This window comes from Oncorhynchus kisutch, linkage group LG3, assembly GCF_002021735.2.
Source record: "Oncorhynchus kisutch isolate 150728-3 linkage group LG3, Okis_V2, whole genome shotgun sequence".
Lineage (NCBI taxonomy): Eukaryota > Metazoa > Chordata > Actinopteri > Salmoniformes > Salmonidae > Oncorhynchus > Oncorhynchus kisutch.
In genome coordinates this window covers 59192603-59213831 of record NC_034176.2, presented here as the reverse complement: position 1 = coordinate 59213831, position 21229 = coordinate 59192603, and the positions used below count along the sequence as shown (strand labels likewise).

At 41.6% G+C, this 21229-nt stretch overlaps 1 pseudogene; it reads left to right on the top strand.

The window, feature by feature from the left end:
• Positions 1-1437: 1437 nt before the first annotated feature.
• LOC109874370 (SHC SH2 domain-binding protein 1-like) lies at positions 1438-14934 on the top strand (annotated as a pseudogene).
• The last annotated feature ends 6295 nt before the right edge of the window (positions 14935-21229 follow it).

The window sequence follows — 21229 nt, the reverse complement described above, 5'->3', positions numbered from 1 at the left end:
AATTGAACATGAATTTCTCTTTAGGTCTTAAACTTTTTGGATTTGGTGAAAATGTTATTAAAGTAATTTGCATGTTTTACAAAGATATAAATAGTTCTGTGTTACTAAACCTTAATACTTCCAAAATACAACAGAGATGCCCAATTTCGCCATTTTTATTCATTTTGGTTGTGGAACTTCTATCTCCAGATATTCTGAATAATGCAAATTTGTATGGCGTAACCATTTTTAACAAAGAAATCAAAATTTCCCAACTGGCTGATGATACTACTATTTTCTTAAGAAACAAAGACCAGGATGCCCTTAATGCTATAACTGCATTTTCTATTGCATCAGGATTAATCCTGAATGTTTCTAAATGTGAAATCGTATGTTTATTTGACTCGGATGATAAAGAAATAGAAAATATTTCTGTAAAGGACTGTGTTAAATATTTAGGAATACATCTGTCAAAAAAACACTTAGTCAGACAACATTTGAATTTCTCTCCTAAAATTAAGAGAACTAAAAATATATTTAATAATTGGCTACAAAGAGATCTTTCTATACTTGAGAGAGTACTTCTGTCCAAGGCAGAAGGACTGTCTCGTTTTTTGTACCCCTCATTATCGTTATGTGTAAATCCAGCTGCTTGTAAAGAGATCAATAAGACATTTCTTGACTTCATCTCGAAAAATAAGTCTCACAAACTAAAAAAATCTGTCCTTTCTAACAAAAGAGCTGAAGGCGGTCTAGAAGTGTTGGATTTTGCTGACATAAATAACACTTTCAAGATAAACTGGTTGAAAAAATGTTTGATCGATACTGATTCAATATGGTATTTCATTCCAAATAATGTGTTAAATAAATTGGGAGGTCTTCAATTTTTACTGAAATGTAATTATATTCCTAAAATATTACCTGCTAAATTGGCTAGGTTTCACCAACAAGCTTTAATGGCCTGGAAAATATGTTTCGTGCACAATTCTTCACCTCATAAAGCTCTCTTATGGAATAATTCAGACATAACTGTAAGGAATAAGTCATTGTTCTACCCCAGCTGGCATGAGAGGAATATTGACTTTGTTCTTGATATTTTCAACAACAAGGGTAATATTCTCACATATGAACAATTTATAACATTGAAAGAGTTTCCAATACCTTTCAGAGAGTTTATTTCTGTGATCAAAACCGTTCCCAGTGGTTTAACTACACTTATGAAAACTCATCTTAATTTTGGGAATGATCACAAAATTGATCCAAAACTCAGATTGGAAGGCAAATTCTTCATTCACAAAACCAACTTACACCTAGAGGAAAGTTTTGCTGGAACATGCTTATTCCTGACATTGTCTGGAAAAATGCATGGTTTAAGGCCTTACAAATACTGTATACCAAACAAAGTTAATTAAGGAAGTGCACTTCAAAATTTTACATAAGATATATCCATGTAATTCTATGATTTCCAAATTTGTGGCTATTGATGATATCTGCGTTTTCTGTGAAAACGAAGGTGAGAATCTGTCTCACTTGTTCTTTGAATGTAAATTTGTGTCAGATTTTTGGGAAAACCTTGCTTAAGTACTTATTTGCCATTATGAACACTGCCTATATTTTTTACATGAAAGATATAATATGTTACTATTGCAATGATAACAAAACCACTGAAATGATTGTTAATAAAAAAAATTATTGTTGCCAAATTGTCACGCCTTGGTCATAGTATTTTGTGTTTTCGTTATATATTTGGTCAGGCCAGGGTGTGACATGGGTTTATTTTGTTGTGTTTCGTATTGGGGTTTTGTAGGCATTGGGATTGCGGCTGAGTAGGGGTGTAGCATAGGCTTGGCTGCCTGAGGCGGTTCTCAATCAGAGTCAGGTGATTCTCGTTGTCTCTGATTGGGAACCATATTTAGGTATCCTGGGTTTCACTGTGTGTTTGTGGGTGATTGTTCCTGTCTCTGTGTAGTATTCACCAGATAGGCTGTAATAGGTTTTCGCGTTCCGTTTGTTGTTTTGTATATATATAGTTATTTCACGTATCGCTATTTTTTTCATTAAAGACATGAGTAACCACCACGCTGCATTTCGGTCCGACTCTCCTTCACATCTAGAAAACCGTTACACAAATACTTTATACACAAACAAAAATTCAAAAATTCTATACCAAAATTACACATTTTTCTGATTGAATTGAATTATCTTATTAAAACATTAACCCTAGTGAATAACAACAAGAATAACATCTTCATGAATCATTATAATAAAATATTTTCAGAGTGAATATAATTGCACTTAAATGGTTTATTTAGTATTATTTTATTGATATTTTTTGTATGTTTGAGTATTGTTAATACCTGTGTTTGGTTTGCTAGACATGTTTGATGTAGCAATGTAAGTTGATTTTTGAAATATGACAACAACAAAAAAAGAACACGGCGGCCGATAGAATGATGTCGACAGCAGATTCAATGACTTCAAGTGAAAGTGGACAGAACAAGACAGACAAAGTGGATTTGGAGTTGAATTAGAGGACGCCAGAGATTTTAATTTGCGACAAGATGTTGTCAGACATGGTTTTGTTTAGTAACTATTGTTGCACATCTCAACCGTGCAGCTAACCTAGCTAATAATGCTGGCATGCTAACGTTCACGTTTGTCAATTTACTTAGCTAGTTATCTAATGTTACTGTAACTAGCTAAACATGCAATGCTGTTGACTCATAACAGCAAATAAGGCTAGGTATATCTAATTTCTAATCTCTATTTGCTGTATTTCAAAGAACTGTTAGAGAGAGAAAATGTATCAGTACCTATCCATGGAATTATTTAGTCTCCCCTTGATCAATACCCGCTACTAGGCCATGCCAGATCAGTAATTGATCATGAAGGATAGGGGAAAAGGGAAGGAAACCACGTTGCACTATGCATCCAAGTAGTAAATGATATATCAATCTAACTGATACTTTATTTTCTAACACAGGACTTTTTCAGAATGAGGAGGATGACGGTGACAGTGGCACAGGCTACTTCAACCCTGATATGGCTGGTACTCAGTTGTAACGTGATGAATGCGTAGGAGATGCATCCCTTCCTGACACCTTTCAGACAAATGAACTGCTTTATTACGAGAGATTCAGAGCCTATCAAGACTACACGCTAGGTATGATAACCTTACATGGTCTTACATCAATTCAGTTGTCAGGTTTACTGGCTAAAGAGGATGAAAGATGATTACTGCAACCATATTGATCGATCTTTCAAGGCTCCCAGTGAAAAATCTAAACAAAGCTGACTTGAGGTGTTGTCCCAGATGCTGTCTGTGCTGTTTTGCACAGGTGATTGTAAAACGTGAAGGCCTTCACAGCTGACTACCTGGAGAAGGTTCTGGAGCCTTTTGACTGGCAGGCACAGTGGTGCACAGAAGTGTTTGATGTGCCAGTGGAGGTAAGTCACTTCGACCTGAAAGATTTCCCAGCAAGAGACTTGTCTAATGGAGCTGTGCTTTGTACACTGCATGAAATGAATTGGAACACTTGCACTCTGGATGCAGTTTTATAGGGAATCTGAATCCAGAGGTCTAGTTAAACAGTGAAACAGCTATATTTTCCAATGTTATACAGATGGTTGGATCTGATCAGTGGAGCAGAAGTAGCCAAACAAGGTAGCCTAACCATTTACCCTTGAAAAATGGTCATATGAAGGTCACAACCTCATATTTATGCCCCTTTCCTCAGGTGGTGGATGTGAACTATAAGGAGCTGAAAGCCAAGGTGAAGCTGATGGTGTCCCTGCAGTGTGAGACGAGAGGCTGCGAGCTCACAGAGGCGGCCATGAATACCCTCTTAGAGGCCACGCTGCACAAAGTGCCTCTGCAGGAGCTCCATGTGGTGTTTGATGAGTCTGGGGACTTTGACCAGACTGCGCTGGCACTTGAGCACCTCCGGTAAGTCCCTATTGTTAATAAAACTGCTGAGTTAAAAAAAAAGGCTGTTAAAGCCGCAGTTATTCTTTCCATGTCAGATTAGAAAGCACAAGAAAAAACACCTGTGATTACATGCCTCTTGTTGTCGGACTTTGCATGTGGTGAAACTGCCATTCAATGTTGCTGTGCCTGACTTACTGTGTGTGTGAAAATGTATCCCTCTTGTCTTTTTGTCCACTTGATAGAACTTTAGAAAAACATATTTTTTGGAGTGGTTAAAAGCTGCAATATGTCAACTTTTTTTTACAAAAGCACTCAGAATAATGTCAATGGACATGACATGTCACTTCACCCCTATCTGAATGTACATATTACCTCAACTAACCTGTACCTCCGCTAGAGATGAAACGGTATGAACATTTCGTATCACGGGTTATAGTGACCACGGTTATCAGTATTATCGCGGTATTGTTAAAATGTGCTGGAAATGTTCATAAAGTACTGACACACACACTGAAATCATTTCACCAAATTTTATATTGAAAACCAACAAATAGAATTAGCAGCACTATGCACTTTTTGTGTGCATAAACATTCAAATAATAACATTAACGGTGGCGCCATGAGGTAAAAGTTTCCCTAGTGCAGGTTTAAATGAACACAACCTTAAGCAATCAAATTAACAAACAAAATAATAATAATTAGCAGTACTCACTTTGTAGTGAGGCACGGCAACCTTCATCAGCCTCAGAAAGCCAGGCCTCTCAACTTAATGAAAGGGCTGCAGTGAGGTCTTGAGATTTTTTGTTGATGTGGGTGCATAAGCAGCCTGCCTCTTTAAAAATGCTTGCTCGAGTGTGTCACAACTGTAGATGAGGAGGGACCAGTAGCATCACTGGTGTTAGCCTGCTGCTCGACCAATCCGTAAACAAGGGAATAGAAAATGTATTATTAATATTGGTGTTACATTATAATTACTATTGTTCACACACACAGTCTATCTTCTGTGTTGCATTTGAGAATATGCAATGACCCCATGCACAATTTACATGAATACAAATTAGTCTTAAGAAGACAGTGATAATTGCGATGAGCCCAACAATTGACATAAATACAGGAGTGTTGTATAGGAGTCTATAGTGTTTCTCCTGTTGAAACACTTTTACGAACAAGTCGAAGTCTGCTAGGAAAAACTCCCTGGAAAGGCCAGAACCTAGGAAGTCCTCTACTGGCTGTACATAACTTGTGCAATGGGTGAATAGAGTCTGCAGACACACGACGTATACAGCAGCAGAACAACGTGTAGTGTTTTTACAAGAGTAGGCAACACTGAAAGCTTCAGTTTACATTATTGACAAGCTATTAGCAAGTTAAACAGACAAGCCATGGCATTTTTCACCCATTCCGAAGTCCCCACATCATACATTGAGGTAAAAGCTTACCTTGCATTCGCTATAAAGTAGTGGGTGGTGGTCACAAGTGTTTCCCCCTTTCGCAGCAATTTTTTTATTTGCATGTTCTGCAGATAGGGTGACAATCTTCGATTAAGTTCCCCTAAAACCCAAAATAAGACCACACTTCAGATTTGGTCCTCTTAGAAGGCTGAAAAATCTCCCGAGCACTGTCACTGCCTTCCGTGATGTTTTCACACACAACAAAACCCACGTTGCATGCTGCGCCTTCGTCAGACTGTTGCTAACTTTGGTTGATGCTGGACAGTATTTACCGTGAGTTTTTAATGATAATAAAAATGTGAAACGGTAATACTTATCGTCTGGAATTTTTACGTGGTTCATCGTGAAACCGGTAACCCTTTCATCCCTAACCCCCGCACATTGACTCGGGACCGGTACCCTGTAAGTTATATAGCCTCGTTATTGTTGTTTTATTGTGTTACTTTATATATATTTTTTACATTAGTTTATTTGGTAAATATTTGCTTAACCAACAGTGCAGTTCAAGAAGAGTTAGGGGCTTGTAAAGTAAGCATTTCACGGTAAGGTCTACCCTTGTTGTATTCGGCGCATGTGACAGTTTGATTTGACAGACGAGACAGAACCGACATCACCCGTCACATTACAGCGGCAAAAAAACAATACATGGACTATTTCTTATGTGATACTAAATAACAGAAGGGTGTGTTCAAATTTCGTGGTGTCTTCTGGAGAAAGTGGGACGACGAGGATGATGACTTTGACTACTTTGTCAGATGTGTGGAGCCCCGCCTCAGGCTGTACGTGTAGAAGGGTGATAGTGGGGGGGTGGGGGTGGGAAGATTAGTCAGTGTGTGTGGGCTAGATTGGCACATTCTCATTTAGGCTGTATTGGTTCAGATCTGCCAATGACACGGCTAGCTTGAACCCATTATTTTAATGCCGCTATCAGAATGGCCATATGGCATAGGAACCTGTAGAGCATTGTAAATGAGTGCAGTTCAGGAACACTTGAGCAAGCTCCGTGTCTAATGGTTAGAGCTGGATATGTTCAATGTTATTTGTGAGAGGGTGCAGATTATTCCTTGGCCACTAGATGGCAGTATGTACCCGGGGATTGTGAGTGTACTGTGGCATCTCCTATTTTTTTTATGGGTGGAGAAGAGGGTTAAAATATATCTTATTGGCTTCAGCAGAAATCCACAAGCTTGTTAATGTTAGACCAATCAGCTCCTAGTTTATACCAAGGACACTGTTTTCCGATTTTGCTTTTAATAGACAAAGAATGCCTTTAACCCATTCACGATCGGCTCCTTAGATAGAATGGAGGGTCTCGATTCATTCTCCAAATAATGGTTAAGAACATTTTCAAGTGCCGTACATGGCCATCAAACAAACGATGTTGTGCTCTGAGCATCTCCTCTAGAGTTATCCTACCTTAACCTCTCGTTGCCCTCCAATGTTGCTGGACAATTTGTTCCCAGCAGTCCTCATAATGCGATTGTGTTTTAAGGAAAACAAAATAAGTATTTCTTCCTCTGTGGCTGTCAGCCCTGTAGGTTTTATGATATTCTGGAGGATCGGGTGCCTGCTGGACTTGTGACAGAGTATTACTCTCTTTTGGCACGGTGCTCTCAGAAGTTCCAGGAGTTTTCTAGCCTGCGGAACGGCATCAGCAGCGACTCGGAGTCAGAGCTGGACAACGTGTCCATGGTGGAGGGCCTAAGGATGTACGAGCAGATGGAAGCTCTGAAGCGCAAACTCCGGATCATTGAGAACCCGCTGCTCAGGTAGCTGGCCAAGGGGACACGGGGTGGGAAGACTGAGAGGAGCTATCAGTGCCTCTGCAGAGTGTGTTGAGGGAGTAGTTGTGTGACTGATGAAGTTGGTCTCCTAACAGAGGGAAAAATAGGAAGACTGAGTAAAGGCTATTGGATTCACCTCTGTCCCTGAGCTAGCATGTTTGACCTATACTGCCCCAGTTGAGAGCAAAACTTCTCACAGAATGACAGTACACTACAGTCCAGTTCAATGCATCATATTCTGGTTAGAATACAAAAGAGGGACAGCAATTGAATGTATAGTTACTACTAACGCACACTTGGTGCCACCTTAATTGGGGAGAACGGGCTTGTGGTAATGACTGGAGCGGAATCAGTGAATGGTATCAAACACATGGGTTTTCCAGGTGTTTGATGCCATTCCATTTGCTCCATTCCGGCAATTATTCTCCCTTCAGCAGCCTCCCTTGGCCTATACTTTGAGACGCTATTGGAAAGTGGAGATGCAACCATTCTGCTTTGTCCAATGCTGTACCATTGTGTTCTTCTACATACATGTATTCTCTCCTGACACTGCAGGTATGTGCTGGGATACAAGGTGAACTCAGGGCAGCAGGCTTGCAGGGCCAAGGGGCCTCGTGTCTCCGGTGGCCGGATAGTCCATGTCGTGTCCGTCTCCACTACAGTCAGCCAGCTGCAGAGCCTGATGGCAGACAAGCTAGGGCCCAAATTCTCAGGGGAAGAGTTTGAAGTACATGTATGGCAAACAAATAAAATAATTTAAAAAAAAAATGTATATATATTTTTTTAACATCCATGACATTTATCCATTCTTAGGCATATTGTATTTTGTCAAATGTAAGTTTGCCCAGGTTTCCATTTCAAATGGCCTGTTTAATGAGATGACCAGAGATGAAAACCAAAGGTTAAGTTCTCTAACTATGTGACACTTGTGTATTGGTCTAATATGCTGGGATTTGCTAAGGTGTGTGGGCTTTTTTTTATTTGACCTCCCTAGTTCCTGTACACTGGCATTCCACCAGGATTTGTAGAAGCTGTGTCTGTTCGCCTGAATGCCTCGGCTCTATCTTTGTATTCCACTGAGACGTTAGAAGCAGAAAACATGTGTTTTTGTGTCTTTCTTTGTTTAGTTGTGAGCGCAGATCTGTGTTGTATAGACCGACTGTGTACTGGAACTGCTCTGTGTTTAAATATTAGTTTCACAGTGAGCCCATGCTGGCTGTGAGTGCCTGCTACGAGGGAGACGTGGTCATCATCCTTCAAGGACACTACACTGTCACCAGCTCCATCAGTATCCCAGACTCCATATCAGTGGAAGGTAATGTTTCATATTTCTGCAAGCAGCCTTTATAATGGCAGGGTGCACTACTGCTGTATGTATGTACAGGTAACTGCCAGAGTAATGGAGAAACAACTCAATGAGGGCTACAGAGTATATTGAAAGCAGGTGCTTCCGCACAGGCGTGGTTCCTGACTTAAAACGATGTAAACTATTTGCCATGGCCGTCTGTCACCAGATCTCAACCCAATTGAACACGTATGGGAGATTCTACCACCATCACCAAATTATGGAATTTCTTGTGGAAGAATGTTGCACCCCTCCAATAGAGTTCCAGACACTTGTAGAATTGATGACGAGGTGCATTGAAGCGGTTCCCGGCTCGTGGTGGCCCTATTAAGACACTTAGTTGTTTCCTTTATTTTGGCAGTTACCTGTATGTATCAGTGGAGGCTGCTGAGGGGAGGACCGCTCATAATAACGTCTGGAAATGAATGGTATCAAACACATGTTTGATACCATTCCATTCACTCCATTTCCAGCCATTATTATGAGGTGTCCTCCCCTCCGCAGCCTGCACTGTTATGTATTTATTATTTTATGTAATCTATTCTTTGTTGCTATTAGCCAGCCAGGGATGCCTCTTGCTGGATTCAGGTAATGAGGAGTAGAATCTGGTATTGTGAAAATCCAGATTCCACTACCTGAATCCAGCAAGAGGCCTCTGCTGATTTTCTGTTTTCCATTTATTGAAGTCCGATGTTCATTCATTGCAAAAATGTCCCTCTGTTTAATTTTTTTTTTTTTTTTACGTGAGTGAGTTGTTCAACACATTTTGCAGGTTGTCTGAATCCTTCCATCCCTTTCTGTCACTAAAGAATCTGTTGCTATATCTGTGACTAATGTGCTGCGAAGTACTGTTACGTTCATGGAAGTTTTCATATTGAACACTTGTGTAAGTGATTCAGATGAAATCAAGTGTTCACCTGCAGATGATACTGTTATGGTACTGGTTGTACTATGTGGCGTGTTAATGCGTGTCGAAGGTAAAACAACCACTCAATCTACAGCACATGGAGTGAAATGAACGTATAGCAGAGAGGATGTGGGATGTACAGAGGGAGCCCTCTGGAATAAAATAGAGCTTGCTGGCGCAGTAAGCGTAAGAATAGGGATGATATTAATGCATAGAGAAGGCTAGCTCGGGCGAGGAGAGGTCAGAGCAGAGGCGCCGCGTCAGTCTCTTTATGCAAATGGTGGGCCTGCCGAGTTGGATAGAGGGAGGGGAGATTGGAGGGGCTGTTTACATGCGTCTGTTTCTATGTGCGTGCCCTCCTGTGGTGCTAGGAAACCCCTGAAAGCTGAGATAAAGAGGGTGTGGAAATATGATGCAGCGCTGCCTGGCACTGCACCATGACAGGAAAAGAGCAACTCAATTAGACCACTGCCGGATTACCATAATAGAATTCTCCCTCCCACCAAAGAGCCTTTGATATTTAGAGGAGCAGGGCACACACATGCGTTTATTGCTTTTTGGATATTGCTGTATCAAAGACGGAGGGGAAAAAATGCATATGATCTATCTTCATAATAAGTATTGCGAGATTTTCCGAAAAGCGTGTTCCTAAGGAGACATTAGAATTCATTAGTGAGGAGGTTCAGTCAGTCAGCACTTGTTAAGAACAGACTGGATTCTTGATTTGCAATCAGTGCAACCGTTTTAGCATTTTTTTAAATTAATTCTCTAAGCAGCAGCACGTTTTTGCCAGTCATGAAGCCCACTGGGAATAGGGTTTTCCTCTCCTGGATGTGTGCATGGGCCTAAGTCTTTACCAATCGATATTCAGCCTTTGGCCTTTCCAATGGCAGCGTGTGGAACCTAGCCAATGCTGTAGAATTGTTGGCCACATTGTGGAACACCTGTCTCCAGGCCATCTGTCAAGGAACAGAGAATAATGAACCCTAGCCGTCAGAACACTGTCCATCACATTCTGCCTGCCTGGGATTGTGCTGAATCGCTACTTGTCATGTATACCACTGCGAGGTTGGAAGGAGAGTTCAGACCCGACACTGTGGCCATTGAGCCATGACCCAGTTGTCCCAGCCGTCAGCATGCAAAGATGGAGCAAATGCAATTGAATCTAAATGTATTATTTCTATGTACAGTTGGTGGGGGGGGGGGATCAATACAGTAATAGAGTATTGCCCTATTGTTTTTACAGAGTTCCTATCGATACTGTGACTCCAAGTTTAGATTATTGCTAGGTAGTTAATGTTAGCTGGCGCTAGTCGGCTGTACCTACGCCAAAACCTAATAGCTCATCATTCTATTGCTTGTTTGCCATCTTTTTAAATGTTGAGCCAACATGTTTTCAGCACTTATCTCCATGACAGATCAAAATGCCTTTTTCATGGCTCTCTTGTCCCTCTGCCGCAGACATACACTACCGGTCAAAAGTTTTAGAACACCTACTCATTCAAGGGTTTTTCTTTATTTTAAAAATATTTTCTACATTATAGAATAATAATGAAGACATCAAACCTATGAAATAATACATATGGAATAATGTAGTAACCAAAAAAGTGTTAAACAAATCAAAATATGTTTGAGATTCTTCAAATTGCCACCCTTCACCTTGATGACAGCTTTGCACACTCTTAGCATACTCTCAACCAACTTCACGAGGAATGCTTTTCAATCCGTCTTGAAGGAGTTCCCATATATATATATATATATTGAGCACTTGTTTGCTGCTTTTCCTTCACTCTGCAGTCCAACACATCCCAAACCATCTCAATTGGGTTGAGGTCGGGTGATTGTGCAGGCCAGGTCATCTGATGCAGCACTCCATCACTCTCCTTGGTCAAATAGCCCTTACACAGCCTGGAGGTGTGTTTTGGGTCATTCTCCTGTTGAAAACAAATGTTAGTCCCACTAAGCGCAAACCAAATACTCAGGCCACAAATTTAATTATAAAATATACCACATTACTTCTTACTAGTAATGAATTTGCTTTAGAAAAACTACAAAGCATGCTCTTCTGTTTTTTTGTGTGGGGTGGGTGGGGGGGAGAGCTGAGTGGCTGGTAGATTTTTAAATCTACCTGTTCTGGTGGCTGGTGGACCAAAAATAACATTTTAGGCTCTGATTTAGGCTAATAAATCTTCTTTCTTTTCAGGGTTCGGCCTACCTGATGAGGTGGTGATTGAGAAGAAGAACAAAGGGGACTCGTTTGTGGCGTCAACAGGAGCCGACGTGAAGGTCTCCAACGTCAAGTTCATCCAGCACGATGCTGTCGAAGGCATCCTCTGTGAGTCCTCTTAGTCCTTTTCCCAATGTGATGCTGCCTCTACATCAACCCTGCCCCCCAACTCTACCCATTGTCCTGCGTTAGTAATTCTGCCTAAGCTGCTGGCACTGCTTAACATCTGGCAACAGCCATATATCAATGACTTTCCAGGAGGAGATTGGGGTTATGGTCATACACGCATTCGGAATACTAGGATCTAGCTGGTCTCTTTATTTACCTCCTAGTGTCAATCTTCATCTTATTTCCCTCTTGTCTCCAGGTGTACATCAGGGTAAGCCGGAGATGGAGAACTGTGTCCTTCAGTGCGAGACGACAGGTGTCATTGTGCGGACGTCAGCCCACTTGTGTGACCTCTACGGCTCTAAGGTGAAAAGTCATTGACGCTCATCACTCTTTCATGGTGGCTTTTTTTTTTTTACTAGTACAGATCTAGCTCTCGTGTTAATCATTGTGTGTGTCTGAGGCCGTGCAGTAGCCTAGCTGTGTCTCTACATGCTGATAACTGTTGTGCTATAGGGAGCTGGTGTGGAGATCTATCCTGGCAGTGTCTGCAGTATGGTGGGAAATGGCATACATCACTGCAAAGAAGGGATCCTGATCAAGTTGAGAGATTTGAAGTTCTACTGGTCATTTACCAATCTGTATATTACTGTTCCCAGCACTAGCACATCCAACCTCCATCTCTTCCTAGGTTCAGTTCAATTCTAAGCCTGTGGCATTATCTTCCCTCAACCCGAAATTGAATTTAGTGGAGAAAGATGTTAAAATGCACACACACACCGCAAAAACAAATATGGACTTATTTCCCTTGTTACCTTCAGACGAGTTCTGGGGTCTTATCTCATTCCCTGAGGCTAGAACGGTAGTGTGTTTTTTATCGCTCCCTCACACAGAGCTTTCCTTCCTGTTGTCTCTCTGCTCGGTGTGTTGGACTTGGCCAGGACAACTTAAGCAGGAAGACCGACGGGATGACTCTGTTTATGCCTGTCTTTCCCCCCTCTCTCTGTTGCTCATCTGTCAACCTCCTCCATCCCTTCAACCCCACCAGGACTTTTCTGATGAGCTGGACACCATGCCCATTATCACCATGGTGAACAATGTGATCCACAACAACGAGGGATACGGAGTGATCCTGGTCAAGCCTAGTGATGCTGTACCAGGCGAGGCTGCACAGGAAGACACCCCTACAGGTATGAACTAGTTCCAAAGCCTGGGGAAGTTTTCCTCAGGAATATTATATTAAAAAAAGGGGTGCCGTAAAACATAGTCTAGATGGAAACTAGTGATGCATCAAATCTTTCACATATTTTGCGTCGGTGGCGTTCCGAATCGAGTTCTGCAACAAGCGAGCAAGCTTAAGATACAAAACTAACACCGCACAAGCTACTCAAACTTTCTTACATGGTATGAAAAGAGACATGGACAAAACAAGGAAAAAACTGTAATGCCTCTGAGGGGAAATATCATTTCTACTTAGAGAACATGTTGTTTGAGTATTGAATACCAGCGCTCCCATTCAAGCACATAATCCAATACGGAAGTTCCAATAGACTTCCTTAGGTAGAATCAACAAGACAGGATTGTCACACGAGACTAGGTACTAACTAAGTCTTACTCAGTATTTCCCACATCAATGGGTTTACTGTCTCTGGAAGGCTGAGTTGGTTTCACTGGGAAGTTTCATGAGAAAATGTGCTTGACCTTCAGTCCAGGGCAGCTACAGAATAAAAGGTGCAGCTGAAGGTGGCATGGCTTAAAATACATCTGGAGTGCTCTCTTCATTTCCCTCACTCTCCGATGTCCTCTAATGGAATGTCCCTTATTGTTTAACCCCAGTACACAGGAATAAATACCTCTACCCCAGACAGGAGAATGAGCGAAAGTGGCAGAAATTTGACCTTAAAAAAAAAAAAACGAAATAAACTAAGCTATCTCTTCTCTTCAGATTACCCTTTAAAAATGTCATCTGCAACATTCATGAATTTTTGCGGAGACACTACTAAGCCAACAACCGGGTAGTAATTGTCATTTGCGTTGTTATTGAAAAGATGATGTCCATTATGGTCCTTTGTTATTTCCCATCCGGAATTTGCAAAAAAGCTGTTAATCAAACATTTCTCAACACTCCATTCCCCGCTTTAAACGTCGGAAAGAGGCTGCCTGCATTTGGATTTGAAAAGGTAAGAGCAAGGCAATTATCTACCATTGATCCCAAAGGGCAGTCTTTGTTAGAATACACTGTCAGTCTGATTTGAACAGAATATAGTAATATTTCACAGGAAGACGTGGTGTTTTCATACATGACAAATCAGAATGTCATGATGGAGAAGGAAGTGGAAGTGGTGGTATTAGGTCTGAATGTCACAGCGAGGTATTAACAAGCCTGTCATGAACGGATTCACGTTCTTTTCCAGATGAGCAACTGGATATAGAAGAAGGGAACGAGGACATGAAGGGTGAGGGGAAGATGCGGGTGGATGTGGACGTGCAGCTCATCGTGGTGGACGACTGCTCTGTGAAGGAACCAGTCTCCTATTCGTCTTGTTACGCCGTTTCTCCGGAGTTCACGGAGGGCAACGATGCCATCAAGAGGGAGCTGGTGGCCACGTCAGCCAAGAAGCAGCGACGCCAGAAGAGCATGCTGAAGGAGCTGGGAGTGACCCAGGCAGATGACAACCTGCTCTCCCAGGAGATGTTTGTCTCCATACAGGACAACCAGTTCAGGAGAAACAACATGGGCAGCTTCGGCACCTTGTACTGAGACTAACTGACCCTTCTTCCTGTTCTGTTTTCCATACATGCACAATCACACTTTTACTTGATTTATTCCAACCTCTTTGCTAAATTTTGCTGCACTGACTAGTGAGTGGGTATGTGTACTTTTATACGCTTTTTATCATGGCTTTTTAATACAATTCTCATTTTAGTATACTGATATCGTGGAGACCTGAGTCTAATAAACACAATTATTTTCACTATGACTAATGATGAGACTCAAATGTCCTTCAAATGTTTTTTCACTTTTTTGGGGGTGGATATTGTATGATTTCTTGTAATGGATATTGTTAAGATGACACTGTTTGAAATGCTTTTGTTGTTGGGAGAAATCACGTTGCCTTATTTTGAGTTAGTGTCTCACCCTCACCTGTAGTTCTGGTCATTTGTTTATCAAATGTTGCTGAAAACACTCTGTAAACATTCTAAATCATGAGCCAATTAAAATGAGTACTTATATATGTTTTGATCTATTTGTTGTTGTTTTTTTACAATTGGACACAGGTCATATGAGAGGGGTGAAATCTGGAAGGGTGCTCATTGGTTTTCTGGGCTTAAGGCTTCACCTTTTATAAGATGCTCACAATTGTTGAATTCCAGTTGATTCATTTTCTGGGGATTAAAGGGCTGGTGAAACCTCATTACACCACAGACAGTTTGATTAATTACCTAATCCAGCATGCCCCTGTGAAATACAACACATTGTATTGCCTCTTATGAGGTGTCCCAGGCTGACCTCAATAGACCAATTTATTCCACAAATTCAAAACTGAATTAAATGGTGCCGGTAATCATTATGTCAGTGAAAGCATCTGCCCAATGATGGAGAACAAAAAATGTATCTGGTGATGAGTACAGACTGACAAAAGTCCATATTTAGGTCAGCATTTGACTGGGAGAATGGACTAATTGGATGTGAAATGGTTTTGTTAAATTGAATGTTTTTACATACACATTTAATGGACCCACTAACAACCTAGGGATCGATCATTTCATAGTGTTTTGTGTATGGGGGGGAGCTTTAAAGGGATGTGTCGTGTCAAGGCGTTACTCCCCCCCCCCCCTCTGCTTATTCCCGGTAGGACTTGTTGCTAGTGAATGACTTGACCCTATCATAGCATATTTGTCATTTCTGCATTAAGCGAAAGTTCCCTGGTTCAAATACCCGAGCCGACAAGGGGAACAATCTGTCTCTACCTGTGAGCATGGCACATAACCCTCATTTGCTCCTGTGTATGTGACAATAAAACTGATCTTTTTTGTTTAAAAGAATTTAAGCTATAGGAATAACAAATAAATATAACTTATAGGTCTGAACACTGTCCGGGTATTGGAAAGAATCTATGAACAGGATCGAGGTGGGTTTTCATTCTGTCATCTGAGGAGCCAATTATTGCTAGGACCGCTCAGGAAACGTGTGGTTTTGTGTTGAGAAACTACAGGCGATTATTATAGATTTTCCTCAACGTTTCAGTGACGTGCCATAGATGTCAAACAGAACGGGTGGAGAAAGAAACTGCAGGGCTTTTTGGCAAACGTTTTATCTTCTATAGAAGAATTCTAGGATGACAAAAACAAGAGCTCTGGGTGATGGAGGACAGTAGAAAGTGCTGTTTGAAGTGGTGTCCTTTTTTATAAATAGTGAGTGTCTACAGGAACGAGCAGTGGCCGTCGTTCTGGGGGAGAGGGAAGGGCCTGTCTGTTGTCCTCTAACTACTTTGTCATATGAGGGGAGATAGCTGACAGGCTGGCTTTTAGACTCACTATTTCTCTCAACTTTTGTAGCTCCCCTCCCTCTGAGCTTTTATGCTAAAATTACATGTTATGCCATGACACTTTCTGACAACAGACCATTATGAATTATTTGATAGGCCTAAATGGCTGCATTCACATAAGCAGCCCAATTCTGACCTTTTGCCCAATGAATGGCAAAAATAGCTGATCTGATTGATCAAAAAACAATTAGTGACAAAAATATCTGAATTTGTTTGAGTTAATGAATACTCTTCTAGTCTTTAAATAAGAAGTTTGAGACTCCTTTGTCTTCCTATTATTATAATTTTTTAAATTTGCTATGAGAATTCATATTATTTTAAAATAAGAATTACTTCAGGTTGGCTGTTAATTAGCTGTGTCAGGCAATTTCCAACTCTCCCCATTACTTTGTCAAGCCTGCAATTCTCCTGGTGTCCCTCACATTGCCATTTCTATGGAATATATTGTAAGGAAGGGAAACATTAATCATACACTGTTATACACTATCATACACTAAACGACTACTGCCCCGTAGCACTCACTTCTGTCATCATGAAGTGCTTTGAGAGACTAGTCAAGGACCATATCACTTCCACCCTACCTGACACCCTAGACCCACTCCAATTTGCTTACCTCCCCAATAGGTCCACAGACGACGCAATCGCAACCACACTGCCCTAACCCATCTGGACAAGAGGAATACCTATGTGAGAATGCTGTTCATCGACTACAGCTCAGCATTTAACACCATAGTACCCTCCAAACTCGTCATCAAGCTCGAGACCCTGGGTCTCAACCCCGCCCTGTGCAACTGGGTACTGAACTTCCTGAAGGGCCGCCCCCAAGTGGTGATGGTAGGCAACAACATCTCCACCCCGCTGATCCTCAACACTGGGGCTCCACAAGGGTGCGTTCTGAGCCCTCTCCTGTACTCCCTGTTCACCCACGACGGCGTGGCCATGCACGCCTCCAACTCAATCATCAAGTTTGCGGGCGACACTACAGTGGTAGGCTTGATTACCAACAACGACGAGACGGCTACAGGGAGGTGGTGAGGGCCCTCGGAATGTGGTGTCAGGAACCTCGCACTCAACGTCAACAAAACAAAGGCGATAATTGTGGACTTCCGGAAACAGCAGAGGGAGCACCCTCCTATCCACATCGACGGGACAGTAGTGGAGAGGGTAGTAAGTTTTAAGTTCCTCGGCGTACACATCACGGACAAACTGAATTGGTCCACCCACACAGACAGCGTTGTGAAGAAGGCGCAGCAGTGCCTCTTCAACCTCAGGAGGCTGAAGAAATTCGACTTGTCACCAAAAGCACTCACAAACTTCTACAGATGCACAATCGAGAGCATCCTGTCGGGCTGTATCACCGCCTGGTACGGCAACTGCTCCACCCACAACCGTAAGGCTCTCCAGAGGGTGGTGAGGTCTGCACAACGCATCACCGGGGGCAAACTACCTGCCCTCCAGGACACCTACACCACCCGATGTCACAGGAAGGCCATAAAGATCATCAAGGACAACAACCACCCGAGCCACTGCCTGTTCACCCCGCTATCATCCAGAAGGCGAGGTCAGTACAGGTGTATCAAAGCAGGGACAGAGAGACTGGAAAACAGCTTCTATCTCAAGGCCATCAGACTGTTAAACAGCCACCACTAACATACTGACTCAACTCCAGCCACTTTAATAATGGAAATTGATGTAAAAAAATGTATCACTAGCCACTTTAAACAATGCCACTTAATATAATGTTTGCATACCCTACATTACTCATCTCATATGTATATGTATATACTGTACTCTATATCATCTACTGCATCTTTCCATTTTTATGTAATACATGTATCACTAGTCACTTTAAACTATGCCACTTTTATGTTTACATACCCTACATTACTCATCTCATATGTATATACTGTACTCAATACCATCTACTACATCTTGCCTATGCCGTTCTGTACCATCACTCATTCATATATCTTTATGTACATATTGTTTCTTGTGTGTATAAGGTAGTAGCTGTGGGATTGTTAGGTTAGATCACTCGTTGGTTATTACTGCATTGTCAGAACTAGAAGCACAAGCATATCGCTACACTCGCATTAACATCTGCTAACCAGGTGTATGTGACAAATAACATTTGATTTGATTTGTGTGTGCATACATGTGTGAGATATTCTGTAGCTAAAGGTAATGTCAACCTATTAATTGTGAGAAAAAAAGCCCTATTTACTAGGCTATTCAAAATCAAATACAAATTCAATATAATTGTAGGCTAACACTGTAAGCTGCTCTGCACAATCAATGAACCAACAGTATAGCCTTGGCCTATATGGTGTGCTTGGGCTCATATATAGGCCTATGCAAATGCATAAGCTCTAATATGCTTATGGGTGTTTTGAATGAATCGTCACCTTAAAAAGCGCTGTCCATTTCATTGTGTTAGGCTATGAAACAACATCCACAACTACCATGTTTTCCACTCAGTTGCAAACTGCTGAACTTCTTTTCAAATTGATCAAACACATTTAGGTGAGATGTAAAAGCACATACTGTTTTGATAAGGGTTTGATGTGATTCTTGATTTCATTTGCACTGATGTCAGAGTGGTTTGAGGGACAATAGAGCCCTGAGTAGCAGGCCATTAGCCACCTGATGGTTGTTAGCGAGTCGGGTACTACCAACGCATGTCCAGAGTGCATAAGAGGAGATTACTGTGACTCAACGGTCACGTGGAATTTTACTGCGATCATGACTGGTGGTAATATGGTCACCTCAACATCCCTACGTGTGTGTGTGTTTGTGTGTGTGTGTGTGTGTGGGGGGGGGGGGAAAGAAGGAAACGGGACTTCAAATGGATTTGTGACAGAAAATGGAAATATTTGCTCACAACCCATGGCGCCTAAATCTGTTCTGAACATGGAGGCTGGCCAGGGGTATTGAAGGGCACAGGAAGTAATCTGAGGGAAGGCAGTTAAAAAACACGAGGCTGTTCAGATAAAGCAAAGGGAAAAGAAAGGGGAAAACGTATTTCTGTGGGGAGAGTCTGGCTTCTGATATAGAATACTGTAGAACAAATAATTGTGTCTGCTGTCTTGGTTTTTGTCTCTTGTCCTTGCATGACTTGAAGATGGCAGACAAACGTATGTGGTGAGTCTGAATGCACTCTTGTGCTTGGGTGTGTGTTCAAATATGTGATGCATTGTGGGTAAATTGTAGCTGACTGACTGATTTACAAATAATAATGAGTAGCTATTTACGATGCAAGGTTTGATAGATCAGTCAGTCCGCAGTCGCCTACAATGTCAGCTGCAATGTCGAACAAGCCCTGTGTGTGTACGCGCATATGTGATTGCTTGTTTACATTCACACGCATGTTAAATTTGGTAATCATCTTGGCCAAACAGCTTTAGTGCTGTTTTAGACAGTTTTGATCAGTTGGGAATGTGCCTCCTTAGGGCAACCAGTGGGTCGAACATTAAATCCTTTGGAGCTGCTAATTGCAACTGTATGAGTGAAGATTGTTTAAAATACCTTGCCATCAGCACAATGGATATATGGGGTTTTAGCTGAGGTCCCTGTGAAGTAAATAAAAGGGAGTTGAGGAGGCATGTAGGAGGAATGATTTTCGTCTATTTCCATTCTTTTTCTCCAGCGTCAGCAGACTATAACCAGACTATTTCCGATCAATACATACTGACATTGAATTTTTTGGAATTGATACATCAGTGACTGTATGCTGACAGCCTGGCAATGATAATCATGAGGTACTCTGTTGGGAGTGAGAGTGTGCTCTAATGTGGTTGTTGTGCTACAGGGCAGCTACAACATGGAAAGTAAATGTCTGTGCTGCAGACAGATATCCGTAGTACTATTTCATCTCTTATGTTTCACATGTTGCTTACTGACAAAGTCTAGCCTAGCGCCCATAGCTAAAGCTACAAACGAAATCACAACTGACAAGGCCTCAAAATATGTTTCCGTTCTCTGCCAGTCAAGCTCTTGGCATACAATTACCACTATGTGCTCAGAACACAATCAATGGACAAACTAGGACCAAAAGCTTTGTTTTACCGAATAAAGTTTGTCCTCAACTGATCTACCAGCCACCATCTGTGGAGCGATTGGCTTCAGCTAAACCTCACATTTGGCATGGCACAACAGCTAGCATGAAATGGGGCCAATGGCTTTGACGTACGTGAGAGGTAGATTTGACTGAGAGAAAAAAATGCGTGTAAGCTATTCATGTAAGCTTATTCATTTGCCATCACACATGCCTTTCTTTACCTGATCAGTAAAAAAGGAGAGCCAATGTGTTTGGAGACAGCTCCGTTTGAGGAGAGAGAGAGAAGTATGTTAGATCTGTCACAGATGGCAGACAATTATCCGTAGGCCAAAATGGATGGATTGAGCCCTTTAAAAGTTCTGTGTAGAAGCTTTATTTGAAATCCTTTATGGGAAACAGGCTATTATTGTCACTCTCAAGAATAGACCACCTCCGATCGCAGAGAGCTAATGAATTCTTTTAAAACAGGAAGTAGACAGGATCTTTACAGAAAATCCATGACCGTGTAACTAAGTTAGATATTTAGCTGGTTAGATGCAGCAGTTAATTGTGATCCATAAAGTCCCTCCCCTCAGACAGTAGTAAGGCTACAGAGAATTACTGCTAACACCAAAAGCTTTCATCCATATACGTTCACTTGCTTCATCATCTTCATGTTATAATCTCTACCCGGCACAGCCAGAAGAGGACTGGCCACCCCTCATAGTCTGGTTCCTCTCTAGGTTTCTTCCTAGGTTTTGGCCTTTCTAGGGAGTTTTTCCTAGCCACCGTGCTTCTACACCTGCATTGCTTGCTGTTTGGGGTTTTAGGCTGGGTTTCTGTACAGCACTTTGAGATATCAGCTGATGTACGAAGGGCTATATAAATAAATACATTTGATTTGATTTGATTTT